Source organism: Notamacropus eugenii, chromosome 4 (genome assembly GCF_028372415.1).
Source record: "Notamacropus eugenii isolate mMacEug1 chromosome 4, mMacEug1.pri_v2, whole genome shotgun sequence".
Lineage (NCBI taxonomy): Eukaryota > Metazoa > Chordata > Mammalia > Diprotodontia > Macropodidae > Notamacropus > Notamacropus eugenii.
In genome coordinates, this window is record NC_092875.1 from 462,230,241 (window position 1) to 462,248,835 (window position 18,595).

General features: G+C 39.1%; 1 long non-coding RNA gene across 1 annotated transcript in view; it reads right to left on the reverse strand.

The window, feature by feature from the left end:
- Positions 1–15,321, reverse strand: part of LOC140502002 (uncharacterized) — a 34,162-nt gene extending 18,841 nt beyond the window's left edge. The window contains exon 1 of the long non-coding RNA XR_011966477.1: positions 14,395–15,321. This is a non-coding gene — a long non-coding RNA (uncharacterized lncRNA). The remainder of the gene's footprint in view (positions 1–14,394) is intronic.
- Positions 15,322–18,595: the final 3,274 nt, after the last annotated feature.

Consider the following 18,595-nt stretch of genomic DNA (forward strand, 5'->3'; position numbering starts at 1 on the left):
CCCTCACAGGGTGGTTGTGAGGATAGTAATGTGCTTTGCAAACCTAAAGTACTCTATAAATGACAGCTGCTACTGCTATGGCCATTATTCTATATTTGGAACACTGTTCACTTAAAGTGAAGACCAGAAGGATTTATTCGCGTTATTCAACCTCAATATTTACCTAAATTTTAAAATTGAATCATATAAATAATTTTTTCAATTCTTCTCTCTGTGCTAGTACCTTTATCAGTCACCAGAGTGTCAGTAGAAACAAGGTCTATATACTACTACTATTGCATCTGGGACTGGAGGTCCCTCCCTTGAATATTAGAGAAATTAGGTCTTTCCCCAAAGCCCTTCTCAGATAGAATGGTCAAGTAACATTTGGCACAGAGATGTTCAAAATGAAATCTCCCTCATGCACCATATGTATTATACATCCTACAGAATGGAAGACAATGGGAACATGTTAGAGTCATCTAAAGACTAGAAAGTTCTCACTCAAATTCAATAGCTTCTAAATTTTCAGGCAGTTATCAAGAAGGATTTCCTTTACTTGAAGAGGGAGAAGGTGTCACACCCATGCTATTTCCAAAAGAAAAATAAATCTTTGCAGCATTCAGATTTGAAAGGTTTTGAATTGTGCATTATTGACTATCATTTTGGTGTGTGTAATGAGAAACTTGTTCAGAGAGAAAATAGTTGTTTTTTTCATAGAAAACTTTTGATCATACAGGTACATAAGGGGCAAGGGTAGTATATAGTTAAAACTTCCAGAACGCCCCAAACCTCATTTTGATCAATAATGCAAGCTCCTCATCTATGAAAGTTTTTGCCAGAATGGCTAAAAAATAGTTGTACTGACATGAAATCATCCATGCTTTGATGCACCCCTTTGTGGATGGGTGGAGTAGAATAGAAGAAAAAGACAGAAGCAGTAGACCTTAAGATTCAGTGACTCGAGGCATGAAAACAGTATGAAAAGAAGACCCAAAGAAAGGCCCAGTTTCAAGATGAAAATTCATGTGTGGTAGGTACCTTAATAAACTTCTAGAGCTATTGACCCTTGAAGTAGATAGTCCATTTTAAAAAATTCAAATGTGCAAATATCTGATTCAATTTACTGCTGTAGTAAATGTTCTTTTGTAACCAGGGTTTCCCTGCTTGGATTCATCTCCTTTTTCTTCTTGATGTTGTCGTATTTTATTTATACAGTTTGTCAAACATGCATCCTGCAGCATCCATTCCCTGATGAAAATAGGTTTGGGAACCTTGATAGATATAATATATTAGCCAGTGGGTTGATATTAAAGACTATTTACCATGCCCACCACCCTTCTATGTTCTATCAACCTTGAGATATAGTGTGGCATCATAAATAGCTGACTTCAGATCCAGGAAGACCTGGGTTCAAGTTCTTTCTCTAACCTTGGATAAGTCACTCAGTCTCTTAGGACTCTAATTAATTCTCTAAGGATTTAAGAAGTGACTGAGAAGATTCCAACCTTCATTAGTAAAGAGAACCTCTTCTTTTTAGGGTTCCTTGTATGAACTACCTTTCTTTAATTTCAGGGAAACCATCCTTCCTTGCTTCCTTTAACTTGCACACACACACACACACACACACACACACACACACACACACACACACACAATTGATAGATGACTGTGTTTCTGCCACTTTACCACTTTCAGCTCCCAGTAGCATGGAAACCCCTGGACAGCAACAGTCAATCCACAGATACATTTATAAGAGCTTACTGTGCATCAGGCACAAATAGCTATCAAGTGCTGGGTGCTAAGAAAAGCAAAAACACAGTTCCTCTCCTCAAGGACCTTATAGTCTAATGAGGAGACAACATGCAAACAACCCTGCGCGTACAAGATGTGAACAGTACCAGTGGGAGGTAACCTCAGAGTATGGCCCTGGCAGAGGGGGAGGGAAGAAGAGGTCTTTCAGAAGGTGGGATTCAAAGTGAATTTTCAAAGAAGCCAGAGGGCAGAGGTGAGGAGGGAGAGCATTCCAGGCTTAGGGGAGAGCCAGTGAAAAGACAAAGAGTTGGGACATGTCTTTAGTTAATTAAAATTACAGTCAACATTGTCAACTTGTTTACATTTCCACAAAAAAAAAAAAACCCCACACAAGAAATGCATTTTACTGCTGCCAATTAAATATACTGCATAAATTATAAATGTTGTATGAGTGTCCTTGGGTCACCATTGTTGATTCTCTTAACTTGTTGCAAAGAAAGAGATGACTTTGAGTGATAAAGCTTTGGTATATTCTAGTAACAAGGGCAACTCAATGACATAGTGGATAGAGTACCACACCCTCAAGTTAGGAGGACCTGAGTTCAAATTAGACCTCTGACACTTACTAGGTGAGTGAGCCTGGGCAAGTCACTTAACCCTCAGTTTTCTCATCTGGAGAAAGAAACTACAAACTATTCCAGTATCTTTGCTAAGAAGACCCCAAGTGAGGTCACAGACAGTCAAACACAACTGAAATGACCAAATACCGACAAAATACTCTAGTAATTCAGTATTGTTCTTCTATCCTTGTCAATGACTTCCATGCAATGGAAGTTGGTAGGCATGCTCAGTAGTCTCAAAGGAGATGTTGGGCATTTTCACTGACTCTCTCCCATGCCTGGAATACTCTCCCTTCTCATTTCTACCTTCTGCCTCCCCTGGTTTCCCCTTCTTCACAAAGCTTTTCCTGTTCCCCTGTTATGGATTATCTGGAGCTCCAAATGGAACTGGCCAGTTAGGCAATACTGCTCTTCCTTCCTTTATTTTTTTCATTCTTCCTTTCTTCTTTCTTTCTTTTCCTTTTTTTAAGGACCATGTTTTATACCCGAATCATTCTGGCTCTCACTGATTGGTCAACAATAGGTTCCAGCTTATCCAGGGCTATCTCCAATCGTTCTGACCTATATCTTGCCACTGGACCCAGATAGCTCTGGAAGAGGAAGTGAGGCTAGTGACTTTGCACAGCCCTGCCTGGCTTAAATCCAATTCATTTGCATGTCGTGGCATCACCTCCCTGATGTCATGGTCCTCTTCAAGAATGAAGGACAAACAACAGCCACCTTCACAATGTATCCTTGTTTGTATATAGTTGTTTTGTGTTGTCTACCCCATTAGACTGAGAGCTGGAATTGTTTTATGCCTTTCTTTGTGTCCCCAGTACATATGAGGTGTTTAATAAATACGTCTTGACTGACTAATTAAAAAGAATAAATATATCTATCAAGTAGGGTTCAGACGGGCCAATTGTGAAATGTTCAATTTCAAATCTTGTGAAAATTCAAGCTATCTGACTGGCCAAATTTCAACATGTTGAATTTTTTCCATTTGAGAAGTCATTATCAGCCCAACATTACCTTCTGATTCAATAAAGAGTCTCCAAAAAATGGATTTATGTTATATATATCAAAAAGACTCTTGTGGAGTTTTTTTGAAAATTCAAAACCAGAGCAATAGACTTCAATGAAAACAGAAATAAGAATTATTAAATAAGATTTCACTTTTCCACTCCCAAACTCAAATACTGATCGGATCCAATCTTGAAAACAAAGACAGTGTGTAAGAAGTAATAAGAAAGAAGGAATACGTTATTTAAACAAACATCCAACTCAAAAATAACATGGGAGCCCAATCTAGTTCTCATCCAAGGATGAGCTAACGAATCGAGTGCCAGTCTCTTTTACAAAATAGTTAATCACCTGGGACAGAGACAGACATAGCCAAATCCTCAATTTGTGGGTCCCCAGCACTTTAAATCAGTGTACTGAGGCAGACCATTTCGCAAAGTGCTATTAAAATCAGGCAGCTCCATAGTCTTAAGCATAGTCTCATAAATAGCAACCTTACCCAAATATCTCAGGTTGCAAAAGTCTAATGAAGCTCAGGTTTGAATGCAAAGCAATCCAAGGTCTAGATATTTCCAGAAGTTGCATGTCCTGAACATCTCCAAAATGAACGTCTTGTCACTTTTGAAGGGATGTGACCTAGGGTGAGCAGAGGTCTGACACTGACCGCTCCATTTCCCTGCTGATTTTTGAACCTGGTTTTGAACAATATTTACTTCTGTACCTTGGAGTTTTAAAAATATTACAAGAGCAACTGTGCTTTTAATAGAGATGATACTAGAAAATGTCCTTGAGGAAATGGGCATCTTACATTAATTTATCCCCAAATGCTCTGAGACATAGTTTACTATTTGGTTCTGGCCATAAGCACTAAGGATTTAGATGTAATTTCTTTTTAAAAGGAAAAAAAGTATGTTTCAGGAACACATAACATTCATTTGAGCTTTCGTTAAAGAGAACAGGCTTCAGATTTACTTCACCATATTTATTAACAACAATAGGCAGTATTTATATAGTGTTCTTATTTGATCCTTACAACAATCTTGACAGGTAGATGCTATTTATTACCCCATTTTCCAGATGAGTAATCTAGTCAGACAGAGGCTAAGTGACTTGCCCAGGGCCACATTGCTACCAAGTGTCTGAGGCTGGATTTTAACTTGGGTCTTCCCAAGTTCAGGCCCACTGTGCCACCTACCTTCCAAGTTCTTTTCAAATGAAATAAATAAGTAAACAAAGTTTAGCCAGATGTAAACAAGTTACAGAGGGCCAGGAAGACAGAGATTCTATCCATATTCCCCTTTAATTTTAGTAGCCCTATGAATTTTTGTCGTTCAGTCATTCACTTATGTCTGACTCTTCGTGACCCTGTGGACCAATTGACGGTGGGATTTTCTTGAAAGATACTAGAGTGGTTCGCAATTTCCTTCTCCAGTTTTTGTACAGGCAGGGGTTAAGTGACTTGCCAAGGGTCACACAGTTAGTAAGTGTCTGAGGCCAGATTTGCACTCTGGTCTTTCTGACTTTCAGACCTGCTGCTCTATCCACTGAGCCACCTAACTGCTCTACAAACAGGCATCAAAAATGTGTCAGCCCATCCTCTTCAATAGAAGTTTCACAGAAAGTAATGAAGCTTTTAATTGACTGGCAAGGACAACTGCTTACTCTAAACATGTTAGAAAGTGCTACTTTTCAAGAGCAATGATTAACCTTTTCTCTCCCTCACTACTAAATATGAACTATGTTCAGGGTAGCTAGAAGTATGTAAATTGCCAATCAGGTGATTGAATTTCAGGAGTGAAATTCATGCAAAAGAGTTTATGAACTATTTTGGGACCCTTCTCTGCACTCCCCAACCACACTTCAATGGGTGTCATGCTTCCAAATATTTTTTTTGTATCTAAACGCATAAGTATACTAGAAAGCATTTCAAACTTTTCAAAACATTCAAGACTTTTTTTAAAAGAATCTAAAAAATATTCCCATGAGAATTAAATATACAGTTGTACACTAGGACAATGTGTGCTGTTAAATGTTTAACAACTAGTTCCCCAAAAAGGGCAGCACTCATTTATGTTTAATCTTCATTATTAACATTTCTTGGAGGCAGAGCCAAGATGGCAGAGTACGGGCTGGGACCTAGTTTAACTCTCCCAACATTTTCCTCTAAACTTTAAAATAGCATCTCAATCAAATTTGGGTGATGCAGAGCCAACGAAAGGTCAGAAAGAGACATTTTTCCAGTCATGACAACTTAGGAGGTCCAAAGGAGAGATCTGTGAGACCAACAGAAGCACCCAGCAGTGGGCTTGGAGGCAGCCTGCAAGGAGAAGCACCAGTAGATTGAGGAGCTCTTGTCCCAGTGCTGGAAAGGGGCTCAGACAACTGGTCAGAAAGAGATTACAGGGGACCTCTAACTGGCACTGGGTGCAGCAGGCACTGATTGGCAGCTATTGCCCATTGAGTCACTATTCCAGGGTGGAGAAGAACACTTGTAGTTGGTTACTTGGGAACAGGGATCCTGGTCACAGCCCCAGGGCCAAGGCCAGGAGGAGCCCTGGTGCTTGTAGCTTCAGGGGAACAGGAGCTGTTCCTATTTAAAGCCCAGAACTCAGACCAGGAGAGTAGTGACCCCACCTCTCCCAGGATAACACAACCCTGGAAACACCAAAAACTTGTAGATCCTCAGAATTAGTTCTGAAAATGGTAGGCCAAAAAACCTTGAGGCTTGGCACAGTGCTTCCCCACCAATGGATAAGCAGAGGCCAACTTGTACATCAAATTCAAAGTCAAGAAATAGTCTGGGAAAATGAGCAAACAACAAAAGAAGTGTTTGACCATTAACATTTTTCCATCACTTTCTTAAATATAGACAATCAATAAAACAACAAATCTAGTCTTGATTTGTATCATTTGTCAATTTCTGAATGCTCACACTGAAAATTTAACAACCGGCTCTCTGAGCCAGCCAGAGATGGTGCTGGCATATGTCTGACGAGGGACATAACCAAATAATCTCAGAATTGTTACAATGTTCAAATAATTTGGGCCTTATAGTGACTGTTTGTAGAAAAAGATGTTCTAAATTTCAGTCAAGCAACATTTACTAAGTGCCTATTAGTGCCAGACCCAGCTAGTGTGTGACGTCACTTCCTCCTGACTCCAGGGCCAGTGCTCTAACCATCACACCACCTAGCTCTCCCCTTTGTCTCTCTTTTAAAATTATGTTATCATCTGAAATTTGTCACTGGCTCTAAATTTTTTTATTAGAATTTCTGTTCGCATTGTTTAGTTAGTTTGTTTTTGTTGATGTTCTGTCACTGCAACAGCATCAACAAAAGCAGGAGCGTTGATTGTAATGTCACTGTTCCAATAACTGGTTCCTCAGATGGTGATACAGCCAGCAGAGCCTCCCAAGTATTGTTTATGGATTGTGATGCTATGGTACGTAGACTGACCACAGCTGATTATTTGAATTAGAGATTGTGGTCTGTCTATATGGTCCTGCACTGGGTACTGATACATCCTATGTATATACTAAAAGATAAATGAATTTATTAGCATACACTGATTTTACTGGTCATTGGGCAGCATGGTACCATGGTATCTGTGTGTTGTTTTTGGCTGTACACATTTCTGGAAAGACGCTCAGCCATCACTACTCAGCTGGCCTTTCTGTCTCCTTTAAGAACATCATTGATAAGGTCTCACTTAAAACTATTAATGTCTTTTTACTTTGTTTTTAGTTACCCTAATCAAGAGCATCGTCAAGTACTTTCCTTTCCCAAGCCAGGCTTAAGCTAGGCAGGGAATAAAATGTCAGAGAGGAGACGGAAAAAAGCTCTCTTCTGTACCCAGAGTATTTCCACCATCACCAAGGAGAAGATGGCTACCCCTTGTTGGTTTCAACATCCTAGGCATATGCTTCTTGATAAAATTCATTTAATCCTTCCAAGAAATACTGTTTGTGAACTCAAATCGCTTAAATACTTACTAATTCTTATTGACTTATTAACCATTTCAGGGCCTTAGAAGTAGTTAAATGGTTAATGCCTGAGTAGTGCATTCTCTGTAAAGGTTAGCTAATATATTACCAAGGAGCCATCTGAGCACAGGCGAGAATACAGATCTTCATCTCATGTACAATTACTAAGACAGAAAAGGCTATGGAGAAACTAGCAACTAGTAGTCCAAAGGAAACTACATCTTAGAATAGGGAGGAATTCATAGCGACTCAAGGTTTAGGGGATCTTTCCTCTAATCAATCATTCTTCAGTCACATCTGGAGTATCTCCCTCTGGGCTCCTTCCTCAGCACTCACCCATGCTTTGTGGACTGGCTCTCCCAGATAACTGCTACCTCGAGATTTAGTGGGGGAGGTAACTGTTGGAAACCAACTCCTAAGACTATATAGTTCATAAAACTCCCCTAGCAGGCTTCTCATCAACCTCAGCAAGCAGATACAATTCTCTCTTAACAAAGACATTTACCGACAGTAGAAAGCCAGTAGCTATAAAACATTCCCCCCAGAACCCTGGGGCACACTCTGCCAAAAATATAAGTAATATTAATAATATTCATTAGAATTCTATATGCTGAAAGCAATACAACTGAATCATACACACAGAGGATCCTACTGCGTCAAACTGCCACAGTGTCAGTGATGCACACGTACAAGCCAAAAGTACATTTCTTCCATAGCAAATCACAACTCTGAAGCTGCTGGGTCTAGGGTCCTCTCTCTCCTCATGCAGTTCTCTCTATGGCTCAAATCTCAACTGCCAGGGCTAGATCTGAGTCCATAGCTGGCTCTCTTCTTTGCTGCCAGAGGTCCCGATGTTGGAAGCTGCCTTCACCCTTGAGTGATTGCCCCTCTGTATCTCTGTCAGTCTGGTGCACGTCCTGGATGCAGTGTCACCTACTGGCCTAGTAGCTCCTTTTCAAAACTATCCAACCAGTGGGGAGGGGAAGGAAAGAAATCCCTTTTCTCCTTATTACAGGCATTAAACTAACCCATCTAGTGCTTATATAAGGGCCTGAAAAGGGTGTCCCTCTTTTACTTGTCCAATGAGGCTGTTCCCGTGAATTTATTCAAAGAACTTGTTTCTACCTCATAAAGTCATCAGAATGTGTAGCTGCATCTTGAGAATTTGTTTAAAACTCCATAAACATCTTGTAATTATGAGTTTTCTGGTCTGGCCAGAAGATGGAAAGGAGAGTCTCTCCAATAACCAACTCCCCTTTGTGTATATTTTAATAGTGTTAAAAGAATGCCATTTTTTTCTGTTAAGACTGGTGTTATTGCCTATAGAGAGATCAGATTCTAGAATTCCCTCCCAGTCCATTCCCAGTAGAGAGCCCTGGCCCTGCTGGCCCCTGTACCCCAATGATACTAGCAAAGCTAGATAATGATACTCAACAGAAGGAAGGGTTTTTACGCTGAGGCCAGCATAAAACATATTTGCAATAACCTCTTCATGCTCCTCCTAATTTGTTTTCTTTCTTTACTAAAAATGAAAGTATGATACCCATTATAAGTTTTATTACAAATTCTAAATGCTAGTTTGTTTTTGAATACTCAACAATTCTTATAGGTGTATAATAAACATTTTTTTAAATTTCCTTTTATGGGTTTTAGTAAAGTTTTGAAAGGGAAACAAAGGATTCAGTGCCTGATAGAAAATGCTCATATGTCCAAAACCAGCAAGTTATTTTTTACTTTTTAAATAAGATCAATGGTTTGTTGTAATGAATAATCATTTGCAAGATACCAGGACCTGCAAGACCCTGAGTTGTCTCTACTATCTTAGAGGCTTGTTTATCGTCTATACTGCAACACTGATCCTTCTGTCTATATTTTATAAATGAGCTTTAATGTACTTTTTAAAAGGTGTATTAACATTTTGAGTCAAATCCTTTTCAATATTTAATGTATTTAGGTATAGGAAAGAGGAAGATAGAGAGTTCTTCTTATGCAAGGAATGATTTGCAACTCACCTCACCCTGGTCTTTCTTAATTCTCTTGGTCTTTCACATACATAATCTGTACTTATTACTTAAAAGGAAGCCACTTCTCCTTCAAGCAGTACTACTTCTACAATCTGACCATTGCTAAATGTATTTATTCTTTCTATATAAATGCTTTTCTTCTCTAAGCCTTCTCATAGTGTCTAAAAACCTAAAACGTGAATGGTAGAGGTATATTTTGGCTTGCCCATTGATTGTATCCACTCAGGATCCTCATGTACATTTACATGGTGGCAATTTCTTTCCTTAACCCTAAAATCCATAAAATGCAATGCAGCATGGTCCTTTCTTTCCCTGTTCAGTCACTTCCATCCACTGGTATCTCTATGAAATCATGCAAAGATAGTCTTGCACACCCCTGAACACATGTGATGGGGTGTGCCCACCTAGTTAATTGAGCAATATACCATCATAGCTCAGTTGTACTGCTTTCAGAAACCACAATATTATGCTTCAGTGACTTCTAAAGTACATTTACAGTGAACATAATTAAATTTGGCAGCCTCAACGCATTTCCAAAACATAAGCATCTGATGGCATATTACTTGTGATACTTAGCAATTTATATCCTAAGAGAAAGGGATTGCTTCTGCATGCTCCGACTAAGTGAAGCTGAATAGTGAGTAGCCAGAAGCATCATCTATGGTAGAAAAGAGAGGCTTCGGGGAGAAAAGTCTCCATGGTTCTCTCATGATGTCTGAGAAGTTTTCTAACAGATATGATTTTATGATTTGACTCTGAATCCAGATTTATCCATAATCAACAATAATACCAGGTCCTCCCCCTCCCCCTTCCCTACCTCTCGCCCACTCAAAGGTTAGGAATGAAGGTCAAGTCTGGTAGGTACCTTTGTGTGACCACAAATACTATATAGGTTAGTATGCCAGGGGTTGCCACCTTGTTGACATTCATAGCCAAGGTTCAAATTTGGATCTAGGTCCCAAAGCTATAGAATTCTGCATACTCTTTGACCCGGCAATACTGCTACTTAGGTTTAGACTCCAAACAGACCAAAGAAAAAGGAGGACTTATGTGTACAAAATGTTTACAGCAGCTCTTCTTGTAGTGGCAAAGACTGGAAACAGAGAGGCTCACCCATCAGTTGAGGAAATGGCTGAACAACTTGTGGCATATGATTGTGATGGTGTACTACTGTGCTGTAATAAATGATAACGGCTTTTTTCAGAAAAATGTGCAAAGTGAAGTGAGGGGAATCGGGAGAACAAGTACATGGTAGCAGCAATATTGTAAAGATAATTGTGATGCATAAGAATTCCAAAGGATTCATGATGAAAAATGCTATCAGCTTCCAGATGGAGAAGGGATAGACTCCGCGTGCAAATGGATGCATGTTTTTCTCTCTCTCTTTTTTTTTGGAACAAGGCTTATGTGGAAATATGCTTTGCATTACTTTATATAACAAGTTTCATATTTCTTGCCTTCTCAATAGTGAGGGAGAAGTAGAGGGAGAGAATTTGGAACTGATAGTAAAAACTAAATTTAAAATTTAATTTTTAAAAGGAAAAAAGCCAATGTTCAGATCCTATGCTGTAACACTAAGAGGGGTGTACAGTAAAAGATATCCTGGGAATCATGAGAACTGGAGTTCAAGTCTCATCCCTGGCACATACTGGCTCTGTGACCCAAGTGAAATCACATCACCTTCCAGTGATCAAGGGAACTTTCAGACATTATAAGTTGCAGTAGCACAACAGACTAGGCACATAGATGAAGTCATTGGTCATGACCAAAATAAGCACCAAAGTGCCTGGCCACCACTGCCATCACTGCCATCACCACTTCTCAGATGTGAGCTCTCTAGTCTCAACCTTCCCTGATCAAACCCTTCAGGAGTGATATCATTCTTTGTTTACAAACTCCAAATCTTGTTATGACTAAATTAGTAACTTGCTGTCTTCACTATTTTATAAAACTATGGAAAATGGGAGGACAGAAAAAATTAGAGAAAAGTCTTGCCCAAATCAAGATTTCAGATTTACTCTAAAGAAGTTTTTTTCAGACATTATCTATAGAGGTTATAGTCAGTTATTGTAGTTTTGATAACCAAATCCCTTAAAAACCTTCACTAGAGTTTTTAATGAGAGTTAAAAACCCCACCATCCACTGACTTCACTCCTATTCATAGGTGTAGAATGAAGGTATAGAAAATCATATTACCATTCTCACTGGGGCCACTATAAATTTGTTACATTACCTCAACTGGGTCCTCACTGCTGCTAGGCAATTCTACTCTACTTCCCTTATCAACTCACTATCTCACTCCCCACAGTGGCTGTTCCAAACCTTTTCATCACTACTCACACCCCCTATGAATAGCTCCCCTCTCCAATTTTGTCAGCAGAGAAATTTGTCTCATATTTTTCTGAGAAAATTTAAGGACATCCATCATGAACTCCTTCTTCTCTCCTCTTCCTTATCTTGTATTGTTCATTTGTCTTCTGACACTATTTCCCCTTATCTCACATGATGAAATGGCCTTATAACTCATCAAATGTAACCCTTCTACCCGCTCAAGTGATCTCATTCTAGCCCATCTCCTCTAACAGACTGCCAAGAGTATCATGAGGAAAGGGGGTGGCACATTATCGCTTCTCTTTAATCTCTCTTGTCTCCTGTCTCTTTTCTTGCTGCCTACAAATGTATCCATGTCTCAAACAACCCTTATTTGAGCTTTCCATCCCCACTAACTATTGTTCTTTATTTCTTTTTATTAAAATGAATTTTACTGATATTTTCTGTTTCTCATATCACCACAATATCCCATATACCATTCTCTCTCTGCCTCCCAGAGACACCCTATGACAAACAGTATATTTTTAGAGAGAAAAAAGTCAGCACAATTGATTGATACATTCAAAAAATCCAAACATATGTGCAATGTGTAACACCTATGGACTTCCCAAATCCATGAAGTGGTAGGTTTGGGAATGTCTTCTTAATCTGTTCGTTTGAGTCGTTTGATTTTTATACTTTTGTCACATTTACTCTTGATTCTTTGGCATTTCATTGTTTTTTCTATTTTGTTTTAGTTATGGTGGATATTATTTTCTTGGCTTTGCTTATTTCACTCTGCTTCAGTTTATATAGATCTTTTCATGCTTCTCTGTATTCATCACACACATCATTTCTTATAGCACAATTATATTCCATTGCAATCATGTACCCCAATCATGTTTCACAATTATGTGAAACAGGTATCACGTTTCCACGTATCACATCTACCATGTACCACATGTACCTCAATTTCATCCCCCAAATGACAGGTATCTACTATGTTTCCAATTCTTAGCTCTTACAGAAGGTGCTGATATAAATATTTTGGAGTACATGGGGATCTTTTTCTTATCAATGGTTTTCTTGGGGTATAAACCCAGTAATGGAGTCTCTAATTCAAAGGGCATAGACATTTTAGTCACTTTATTTGCTTAATACCAAATTGCTTTCCAAAATGGCTTCATCCTTTCAAGCCCTCATAATCTGGCTTCCAATTTCATCATTTGACTAAAACTATTCTCTCTAAAATTATCAATGTTCTCATAATGACCAGAGGCTTTTTCTCAATCCCCGTTCTCCTTGACCTCTCTGCAGCCTCTGACACTGTTGATTGCCCTCTCCTTCCTGATACCCTCTTTTCTCTAGGTTTTTCAGACCACCACTCTCTCTCTTGGTTATTCCCCTACCCATAAGACCACTCCTTCCCAGTCTCCTTTGCTTGATTCTCATATAAGCCACACCCATTAACCACAAATGTCTTACAGGGTTCTGTCGTAGGCCCTCTTCTTTTCTCCCTCTATACTATTTCCCTTGGTGATCTCATCAGCTCCCATGGATTTAATTATTATTGTTATGATGACAATTCTACCTATCCCACTTCAAAATCTTTGACTTCCAATCTTGCATCTCCAACTGCTTTGCCTTTTGAACATCTCAAACTGGATGTCCACACAACACCTTAAACTCAACATGTCCAAAATTAAATCCATTACATTTCCCCTAAACTCTCTATCCTTCTGCCTATATGGTAGAAGGCAATTCTATCTAGCTGGTCTCTTAGGTTCACAACCTAGGAGTCAACATGGACTCCTTACCCTCTCTCACCACCCATATCCAAGCTATTGCCAAGATCTGTTAATTTCCCCTTCACAACATTTCCCAAATACACCCTCTTTTCTCCTCTGTCACTGCAACCACTCTGGTACAGGCCCTCATCATCTCATGCTTGTTCTGTTGCAACAGCCATTAATGGGTCTGCAGGTCTTGAGTGTCTCCTCACTCCAAACCATCCTCCATTCAGTCACCAAAGTGGCCCCCCCAACTCAATGAACTCCAATGGCTCTCTGTCAAATTAAGGATCAAATACAAAGTTCTCTATCATTGAAAGCCCTTCATAACCTAGCCCCTCCTCTACTTTTTCAGTCTTCATAGACATTGTACCCCTCTTTCCCAACACACTCTTCAAACTAGTGACACTCGCCTCCCTTCTGTTCCACAAGCAAAACACTCCACTTCTCACTTGAGCCATTTTCTCTGGCTGCTTCTCCTGCCTGAAATGTTCTCCCTCTTCATTTTCCCCTGTTGACTTCAAGTCCCAACCAAGATCCCACGTTCTACAAGAAGGCTTTCCCAATCCCTTTTAATTCCAGTGCTTTCTCTCTGGTGATCATTTCCTCTTTATCCTGTATGTAGTTTGTACGTATCTGTTTCCTTGTTGTCTCCCCCATTATATCGTGATCTCTTTGAGGACAGGGTCTTTCTTTGGTCTCTTTTTGTATTCCCAGAACCAGTACCCAGTACCCGGAACATAATAAGCACTGAATGAATGCCTATTGATTTCTAGATTACAGAAATGACCCTTTTAACTGATAACACTGATTTCTGATAATTAATATAATCCCATATTTTATTCAAGATAACTAAGATTTTTCATAAGAATTCTTTCCATCTCCTTTGCAAGTTATTAAGCCAATTCAAGGTGGAAACAAGGCCCCACCGTTCTCTTCCTCTCTGTTTTCCCCAGCTTCTTTCCAGCCATGACAGGAAGACAGAATCTTCCAACTGACAGTTAAAATGATGATTCTACAACATTCTGTTCAGCTCTCAAATCAACAGTTACTGTACCCACCACTGGAGAAGCTTTTGGCCACATTCTGAACCTCACTGGTCCTAAACCATGGGATTCTAAGAGAGGGAATCCTAATAGCTCTCCAGAAACTAAAGCTTGAAGTTAAATATTAGGTGAAAAAGCTCCAGCTCTCTTGAATGTTTTTTTTTTTTTATTGCTTTAGCAAAGGCCAAAACATTCACTGGAGGGAAAAAGCTAACCACATTAACGAGTTAAAGAAAATTCTTACACCTTGAGTATAAGTTCAGAGTATGACTGTGTAAGACTTACGGGCAGTAACAAAATATCACAATTAAATCAACTTTGTAGAAAAGATTCAAACACCCAAAGGCTAACAGTTAGATGGGACAGACAGTAGTTTGGCATCAGACTTGGCAGAATATTTGTCTTATTTAGGAGGTTTATGAGAGGGAATAGAGGAGACCATTGCCAAATGGTTTTAGGGATTGGAGAGATAAATCCTTCAACAGTCATGTTATAAAAGTTTCGGTTCTGGCTGTGGTATGATTTATTGGGAACATTTTTCTTCTCTCTACAAATGGAGTCCATCCTGGCTGTGATGAATTAGGCTAGAATTAATTTGCTGCCCTGTGTATATTTGATATTTAATATATTTGTATATATTATCATCAAATACGTGTGTACATGTATATGGATACATATGTACACATACAGATATATGCATGTATACACACAAATACATATATATGTGCACATATACTCAGCATTATCTTGTTTTTCACATTCGAATTAATTGCATTGAATATATTTGTATTTTATTTGCATATGTTTTGGAATGATGAATCTGATTTGCTCGTGTGCAATTAGATTTGTTTTGGAACAGAATGCCTAGAAATTATAAAATTTTTTGAGGAAACCTCATAAAATTATATGAACAATTATCTTTTGTTTCAATGCTCTCTGCAAATTTATTCCTGTTTTGTTTAATGGTACCCATGTCCTCCAGTTTTGGATATGTTTTAGAATAAAGTTTATTTTATAAGAAGGATACATTTTATTTAGCCTCAATAACAGTATTGAAGCCCTCAAATCTGGAATAAAACAGATTCCTACTTAATGAGACAGAAAATAAAACTGTAACAACTTTAAAGATGAGTAGATAAAATGTAACTGAAAAGCATAACTAGAAAAGCCATCATCTTAAGTACTGTAGTATGTGCGCTTGTTGTGTTCATCCTTCATTGCCAAAGACTGTGCCATCAGAAAAATGATGACATGACTTGCACTTGACTTTGTTTGAGGGAGGGAGGGCTGTGCAGGTCACCAGCCTCACTTCTCCTCTGGAGCCATCTGAATCCAGTGACCAGAGATTCATCAGGATGACTGAAGATGACCCAGCAGGCACTGGGAGACCTTGGCCCCTTTAGGCGAAGGCCTATTCACTTCTCACTTAGGGTGAGGAAACACCCATTCAGTGAATAGGCCTGTTTAAGAAGCAGTCATGGGATGGTCCTTTTAATGAGGCAAAGAAAAATAACTAAATCAGGCTGGGAGGGAAATAGCAACAGTTACTATTGATAATCACTCTTAAGCCAGGAGGCTCCACAAAGCAGCCCTTAAGTGCATGTTGGGCAGGGGTCTAGTGTGGTACAGTCTATGGGCTTCAGAGGGCAGTAGGTTTAAGAATTTGGAAAAGGAAGGGAAGGGGCATGGGGCCACACTTGGTTGAGGGGTAACTGTTTGAGACATAGAACAAGTCAAAGCACTGGTTAAGATCAGTAGTAAGATCAGGCCTGTGTGTAGCCCCTACATTTCCATCCTGGGAGAGAGAGGAGAACCAGACTTTAAAAAAAAAAAATCAAGTGAAGGGGAACCCAGTGCATTCCAACCCAGGCTATTTTCAGATATCTTTGATTGTCAGGAAGTTATTGTTTGCATGGAGCCTCAGTTTACCTGTCTGCAATATCCATTCATTTCCTCTAGTTCAGTCCTCTTGGGCCCAACGAAAAGAAATCTGTTAATCCCTTTCCATTACATTGTTCCAAATACATGTTCTATCATGTCCTTTTTCCTCTGACAAAAGCACAGCAATTGGTAAATTTATTCTGAAAACCATTCACTGAGTTCCTTTTTTAATTTGAAACAAACAATCCAAACATATCTTAACATGTTCCTGACTAGAAGCTACATTAGCTAGCTGAGATATTATGACAGACCTCCAGTTTTTTCTTCAATGTCCTCTAACATTTTATAATCTCTGGTCACTTTTCTTTAAAGCACTTTTATACTAATATTTTCTCTATGTTAACTTAATTCTTCTTTATTATACTCAAACATTGCAATGGCTCAAGATCTCAAAGATGTAAAGCCCATAATGCAGATTGTCCATCCCTGTCCTTCCATCCTGAGGGACTCGCATCCACATCTTCCCCAAATTCCACCCTGGGGATCCATTTGACATGTTCAAGACTTTGCTTCCTTCCCTGCATGGAGTACGTGGGCAACCCATCCATCCACTTATGCCTTGCTTTCCTCACCTGACCCGCCCATTGTTTTTCCCATCAGACATTTCTGTGATAAGTTTTATTCTAGCTCTTCTTCTCAGCCGTTATCTGTTATGTGTAGTAGCATGTTTATACCTATCATGTGTCCCTCCATTCCCCTCTGAGTGATAACTCATTTCAAATTCTTTGGAGAATTATTCTCAGCTATATAACACCAGTAGAATATTGGACTTTTTAAAGATAATGCTTTGTTTTAGGGGAAGGGGGGAATCATTAAAGGAACTCTGCAATTTCCTGAAACAATCCAGCCCTCCCCCACCTCCTCTTGTTCAATTCTGGGCCACATTCATTGTCCATTTTCAGTATCTGTATTCCATATCAGTTTTTGATGGTACATTCATGAATTCTATAGGTTGTCCAACTAACTGCGTATCATAATCTGGACTTGAGACATTAATTGTCATTTTGGGATTAAATTAGTGGCTATCATAATTGGTCTCAGGAGAACCCTTGATGAATCTTAATGTTTTGATATTCTCTACTTATATATAAAGTGAGAAAGTACTCTGATATTATAGACTTATTTTATTAAAGCATAGCAGGAAGGAAGGAAGGAAGGAAGGAAGGAAGGAAGGAAGGAAGGAAGGAAGGAGGGAAGGAAGGGAAGGAAGGAGAAATAAGGAGATAGGAGGGGAAAAGGGGGAGGGGAAAAGGGAGGAGGGAGGAGAGAATTTATTTATAGTTGAGGAAACTGAGGCAACAGAAAGGTTAAATGGCTTGCCCATGGTCACACAGCTAAGGATTTGAACTCTAGTCTTCCTGATTCCCTACCCAACCCTCTATTCAGTACATTACCTAGCTGCCTAGCAGGAATTCCAACAGCTGTGAGAATAGCAATCTAGGTCCCCAGTTTTTCCCTGTGGGTCCAACTTGGCTCCAGACCCCAAAGTCTGAGATTGAACCAAAGGTTTAGTGTCCTCCAGGGCACATTTGGGGTCTTGGTTCATTCTAGTATTCTCCATTTTTTCCCACTAATGGACTCCAAACCCAACCTGGTCTGGCTGTTTTCTATGAAGAAATTAGCCAGGTCAAACCAAGCTAGACTATTCCAGAGTTGATTTATCCTGTCCTTATATAAGCATGCTCAGGCTAAGATGGAACCACAGAGATATTGAATGATAAATGGTAAGATGGAGATTAGCAACTGACTGTACTGCAATCTCTCTGGACAGTATCCTTCCCATCTACTAAATTCTGAAATGAAGTATGGTAGTCCGCTGTTATCCCTCTCTGTCTCAAAGTCCCTTAATCTTAAAAATATATTTGACATCACTGAAATGACTGGGGAAAAAGTAGTCTTCTCTGTAGATAAATTCCCTTAAAATATCAAAGCTACAGTTCAGTTTTACTTGCCTTTGATTGTGGAAGCCTAATTTTTGGTTTCATCTTAAAGGATATGTAATCAGGACAAGAAATTCTAACAAATGGTAAGAAAAGAAATATTCTGAGTTATTTAAAACCTATCTTCATTATTATTTAAGCACTTAAGAAAGCATTACTGTTTATGTCATGCTAGAAAAAAATGGGTGAATTTATACTTTTTT